The sequence below is a fragment of the Sinocyclocheilus grahami genome, unplaced genomic scaffold, assembly GCF_001515645.1.
Source record: "Sinocyclocheilus grahami isolate Dianchi unplaced genomic scaffold, SAMN03320097.WGS_v1.1 scaffold675.1, whole genome shotgun sequence".
In the NCBI taxonomy this organism is placed as follows: Eukaryota; Metazoa; Chordata; class Actinopteri; order Cypriniformes; family Cyprinidae; genus Sinocyclocheilus; species Sinocyclocheilus grahami.
In genome coordinates, this window is record NW_015505854.1 from 561,931 (window position 1) to 567,407 (window position 5,477).

General features: G+C 52.6%; 1 long non-coding RNA gene across 1 annotated transcript in view; it reads right to left on the reverse strand.

Moving 5' to 3' along the window:
* Nucleotides 1-2,827, reverse strand: part of LOC107559145 (uncharacterized) — an 11,337-nt gene extending 8,510 nt beyond the window's left edge. Inside the window, exon 1 of the long non-coding RNA XR_001605566.1 lies at nucleotides 2,816-2,827. This is a non-coding gene — a long non-coding RNA (uncharacterized lncRNA). The remainder of the gene's footprint in view (nucleotides 1-2,815) is intronic.
* Between the last annotated feature and the right edge of the window lie 2,650 nt (nucleotides 2,828-5,477).

Genomic DNA, 5,477 nt, shown 5'->3' on the forward strand with positions numbered 1-5,477 from the left:
GTTCCTGCGTGAGGCGTGCTGTCTGTTCGACCGAGTCCAATTCCATACCAAGAAAAGAGATCCTCTGCGTCGGGGAGAGTTTGCTCTTTTCCCAGTTGACCCGAAGGCCCAACAGGCTGAGGTGTGAGAGCACCAAATCCCTGTGTTCGCACAATTAATCCTGAGACTGAGTGAGTACGAGCCAGTCGTCGCGGTAGTTGAGAATGCGAATGCCCTGTTCTCGCAACTTACGTGAAGACACGGGGCAACAGGGACAGCCCGGAGGGCAGGACCTCGTACTGATATGCTCGTCCTTCGGACGCGAACCACAGCAATGGTCTGTGGTGCGGAAGGGTCGACACATGAAGTACGCGTCCTTCAGGTCGACCGCTGCAAACCAATCTCGGGGACGGATGCACCCGAAGATGATTTCCTGCGTCAACATCTTGAACGGTAACCGGTGAAGGTCCCGGTTCAAGACACGCAGGTCCAAGATTGGTCGTAACCCACCGCCTTTCTTGGGTACAATGAAGTAGGAGCTGTAAAACCCCGTCTTAATAACGGCTGGAGGGACCGGCTCTATCGCCTCCTTCGCCAGTAGGACTGCGACCTCCACCTGCAAGACAGGACCATCGGCCGCCTTCACTGTTGTGAAGCGGATGCCACTGAACTTCGGGGGGGACGCCGGGCGACTGAATCGCATAGCCAAGCCTGACGGCCAGCGAGACGGGCTGGGTAGCTCTAGCCAGGCACCCAGATACCATGCAAGCGGGACCAACAGAACCACTGCCATACCCACAGTGGGGCAGCGAAGTGGAAGGCAGGGACCCAACTCGGGCGGCTTGTGAGTGGACCGAACAAGGGTCTGAGTGTGCGGTGCAACGCTTACCTGGTTCCACAGGTTGGTAGAGGGTGCGTGAGTAGGGCCTTTGTTGACTCTCTCGAACCGCCCGCTGCTGCCAGCTGGCGAAGGAGGAGGATGAGCGTGGTCCGGTGTTGGTCCGTTGGTCCGGTCTTGCTCTTTTGCTCACCTCCAGATTTGACGGGGGCCCAGACGGGTGGGGCGGCCTGCCTACGCCCAGTTCCACGGTGCCGCTTGCCAGAGCGGATGCACCACGGGAGCGGGGGGCGGATGCAGGGGGCCGCCCTTGGTGATGAGCAGGCTGGGGCGCTGCGTCCGGCGGACGGGGGGACGCCTCAGTCTGCTTCTGTACAGCTGAGAACTGCTAGGCCAGGCTCTCGACCGCATCGCAGAAGAGGCCGATCTGGGACACAGGGGCATTAAGGAACCGAACTATGTCGGCGTCCCTCATTTCGACCAGACAGCCAGTTTTGGCACTTCTGGACACCATAGTGGACATCGCATGACCCAGAGACCGCGCAGTGACCTTCGTTGCTCGTGGCGCGAGGTCCGTAATGGTGCGGAGTTCTTTGAGAACTTCTGGGTCGTGACCACCCTCGTGCAGGTCCCTCAGTGCCTTAGCCTGAAGAACCTGCAGTAACGCCGTAGCGTATAAGGCGGAGGCAGCTTCTCCACAGGCCGTATAAGCATCGCTGGCCAGTCGAGTACCTACAGTAAAAGGTGCCGTCCATGACCTGATGAGCCCCTCATGCACTTCCGGGAAGAAAGGCACCGAGGCGGGGTGCTGAGAACCAGCGCGAACCACCCCGAAGAACCAATCATCCAACCTTGAGGGCTTGGGACACGGTGGAAGTCTCCACTCGAGCCCTACCCCTACGGCGGCCCGAGAAAGCAGAGCCGTTATTTCCGGATCCGATTCAGGCATTGCTACAGTCCCGGAGGAGAGCACCACAGCCGAATCTTCCTCTCCAGAAAGCTCCGGCTCACCCTCCGATGCAGCAATCGATATCCGGTCGTCGGGAGGAGCGCCAAAGGATACAGCTGGTACACTCCTTGTAGAGGGCCCAGCACGTTCCATTGGCAGCTCAACTGGCTGCGGAGTGCCTCAGACCGCCCGCGCTACTGCCTGAAGTAACCCCCACCTGGCTGCTGCCATGAGGAGAACTACATCGAGGCAGAGGCAATGGAACTCCGCCCCTTGAGGAAACGGAGCTCTGGACGGAAGGCGTGGACTACCTCTCCAGGCGGTGGCGCTCTGCGGGCCGAGCTGCATCGCGCGCTCAACCGGAGGGATGTCCACATAACCTTGGGTCTTTAAAAAGACGCCCGTCGCTCGTGGAGCTCTTTTAGACATTTGCTCTTTTAGGAAAAAAGGAAACACTCTTTTAGAGAGAGCGCTGAAGCGCCCAGGGGAGGTCGCGGCGAGACCGCAGAATGGCAGCTGCAGCACGCCGAAGATGAGCAGCACTGAATGGCAACCCCCGCTGACGCGCCGTAACACCAACGCCAGCTGTTTCTTCCAAACACTCGCGGAGATTCGTCCTGAGAAGGCTCGGCTCCGAAGCGAAAAGCTGATGTGCGTTTGCACGCGCTCTCCTTTTATACCCGCGCTGCGGGGCAGGGTGCGCGTGGCGAAACACGCACGCCAACTGTCATTGGCTTGTTTAGTTTACACTCGAAGGTGATTGGGCTCTCGGGCGAGATCCCAATTCGTCAGTCACTGACGTAACGTAGAACATGACTGACTGAATGGGAATGCGAGTTACATAATCAGATTTTTTTTTTAAAGTAACTAGTAAAGTACCGCTTTACTTTTTAATTTAGAAGGAAATATCAGAGTTTTTTTCTTTTTCTAATAAGTAATGGCAGTTAATGTCTTGACTGACTCTCATGTTGCCATGTTGAGAGAAATCAGGAGTAAGTGCAGAGGCATTGTACGCGTTGTGTGAACATGATGTTACTGTATTTCTAGACTAAATATGAACATGTATTTACTCATCTCACATGCACAAAAACAGATTCAGTGTTCCTCAAAATTAATAAAAAATAATAAAAACAGTCAAATGCAAACTCAGATTATTATACAAACCTGCAATAATTAAATATGTTAAAGCTGCAGTCTGTAACTTTTGGCGCTCTAGCGGTTAATAAACAGAACTGCGTGCGTCTTGCGGAAGAACATTGTTGTCGGAGCTACTTCTCTCTGTTTATGTCTATAGCGAATAACACAGGTACTGGGCTACTCCGCAGCGGTACCTACCCGAACCAGTCTAAATAGTCAGAATATAAACACTTATTATAGGTGTACCGTAGTGATTCAGGACAAGCCAAAAACACGGTTTGGAAAATTGATTCATGGTGTACTCACTTATTATATAAATTTTGTACATTTTGAACACAAATAAGTTACGTACTGGAGCTTTAAATAAGACAAATATCATTTATGTATTTAATCCCATTTTATTAACCAGTATCTTTGCTACTGACATTCTATGATCCAATTCAACCATGCTAAGCAAAAATGTCACACTTGTGTTTCATTTTTGTTATTGCTGAATAGTGTTGAACTTTCTTCTCCTGCGTCATATTCTTCATGTAATTTGTTTGAGCTGCTCCCTCTAATTTACAGACATGAATTTACATTTCCTTCAGCCTGAGGCATATTCATTTCACTTTTGGTGTGAAATGTCTTGGTTACGTACGTAACCCTCGTTCCCAGATGACTTTCAGAGAAAACGCCAATGAATTTTGGCTAGTGGATTTTGCATACCTGAGCCACTCCCCATGCATACGGGTATAAATAGGTGACAGGTGCATCCACTCATTCAGGTTTTACGCTGAGGAACCAAGAACGTGTCCCTGGCAACCAGTGATGGTTCGAGGTTGTGGTATGGGGACATAATGTCTCTGTTCCCTCCATCAGGGAACGAGGTCTACGTACATAACTGAGACGTTCCCGATCTGTTATTCCCTATCCTAATCACTACAAGTTATTTCATGACAAAATAGGGGGTCCATGGAAAGTGCCACAACCTGAACCCTGTCACAACCCTGTAGCGCTGCAAATGTTGACAAGCAGCCGCATATCAGACAAATGCTACGCAAAGGTTGTAAACTTCCCAAACACCCCAGTGCAAATTCATTGACCTAGGTGCCTGCAGGGACCAAAAAGTGAGTACATCGCTGCTGGAGATAGCCAAGCCGCTGTTCCTATGACAGAAACAATTTTCTTAAGAGTAGGGATTTCGACCTTTATGAAAGGTGCTTCACACCTTTCCTGTCTGTTGTTTACAGCTTGGCAGTAACGAAGGGGAAGCGAGCCTTCCAGAGAAGGATGCTACGGAGACCACATCCTGCCCGTAGGGAGGTTTCATGTGGAGACCCTGATATGAACTGACCCAGGCCTGGGGCAGTACTACATATGGAATGAGTCTCTGAGGCAGGTCCTACCTAGGAGTAGGGAGGAACGGCTGCCAGCAGAGACTGACAGAGTGGTCTGTCAAAGGGAAGACAAGGGTTCACAGAGAGGGAAACCTAACCGTGGAAGAATACACATATGGGATCGCCCGCAGATAATCAAGCCATATGGACACCTAGCCCAGTAAAGGGGCTGACCAGAACCCCGGGCAAGTTAACACCGATACTGGGCCTGGTGTCAGACTGCTCCACCCAGTCTGACTGCAGGGGGTGCTGGAGGATACTCAACTAGTGTTCGCCGACCGGGGAACTTACTGGAGGAGGAAAAGGCGCTCGCATCCCTGGGTGAGGGGGAGTGGCTCAGTAAGTGTGACAGCAGCAGGCTCTTCCCACCACTTACCTGTTACCCAACACATGGGAAGAAACCGACTCAACGCAGAGACTGTAAAATCTTGTAAAGGTGTTCGGTGTCGCCCAGCCCGCAGCTCTACAGATGTCTGCCAGAGAGGCGCAGTGCGCCAGTGCATAGGAGGAGGCAACACTCCGTGTGGAGTGAGCCCTCACCCCCATGGGACGCTGCTCGCCTTGGGATTGGTAGGCCAAGGCAATGGCATCCACTATTCACTCACCTCAATAGCAGACAAAGACATGTGCGATGCTCTTACGGGACACAGCAACGCCAAGGCTGGATCTGCCTCCTCCGAGGTCAGTGCTTGCAGGTTCACCACCTGATCGCGAAAGGGAGTGGTGGGAACCTTGGGCACGTATCCAGGCCGGGGTCTCAGGACAACGTGAGAGTAGGCTGGCCTGAACACATCATCTTCGCTCACCGAAAATGCTTGGAGGTCCCCGGCCCTCTTGATGGAAGTGAGCGCAGTCAGAAGCACTCTCTTTGCAGACAGGAACTTAAGCTCAACTGAATACAGCTGCTCAAAGGGATCCCTCTGAAGGCAAGCCAGGACAGTAGAGAGATCACAGGAGGGCACCAGGGGTGGCCTAGGAGGATTCAACCTTCTGGCACCCCTCAGAAACCTGATGATGAGATTGTGCTTTCCCAGGGACTGGCCGTGCACTGCATCATGATGTGCTGTGATACCAGCTACATACACTTTCAAGGTGGAGGTTGATCTCAGGACAACGTGAGAGTAGGCTGGCCTGAACACATCATCTTCGCTCACCGAAAATGCTTGGAGGTCCCCGGCCCTCTTGATGGAAGTGA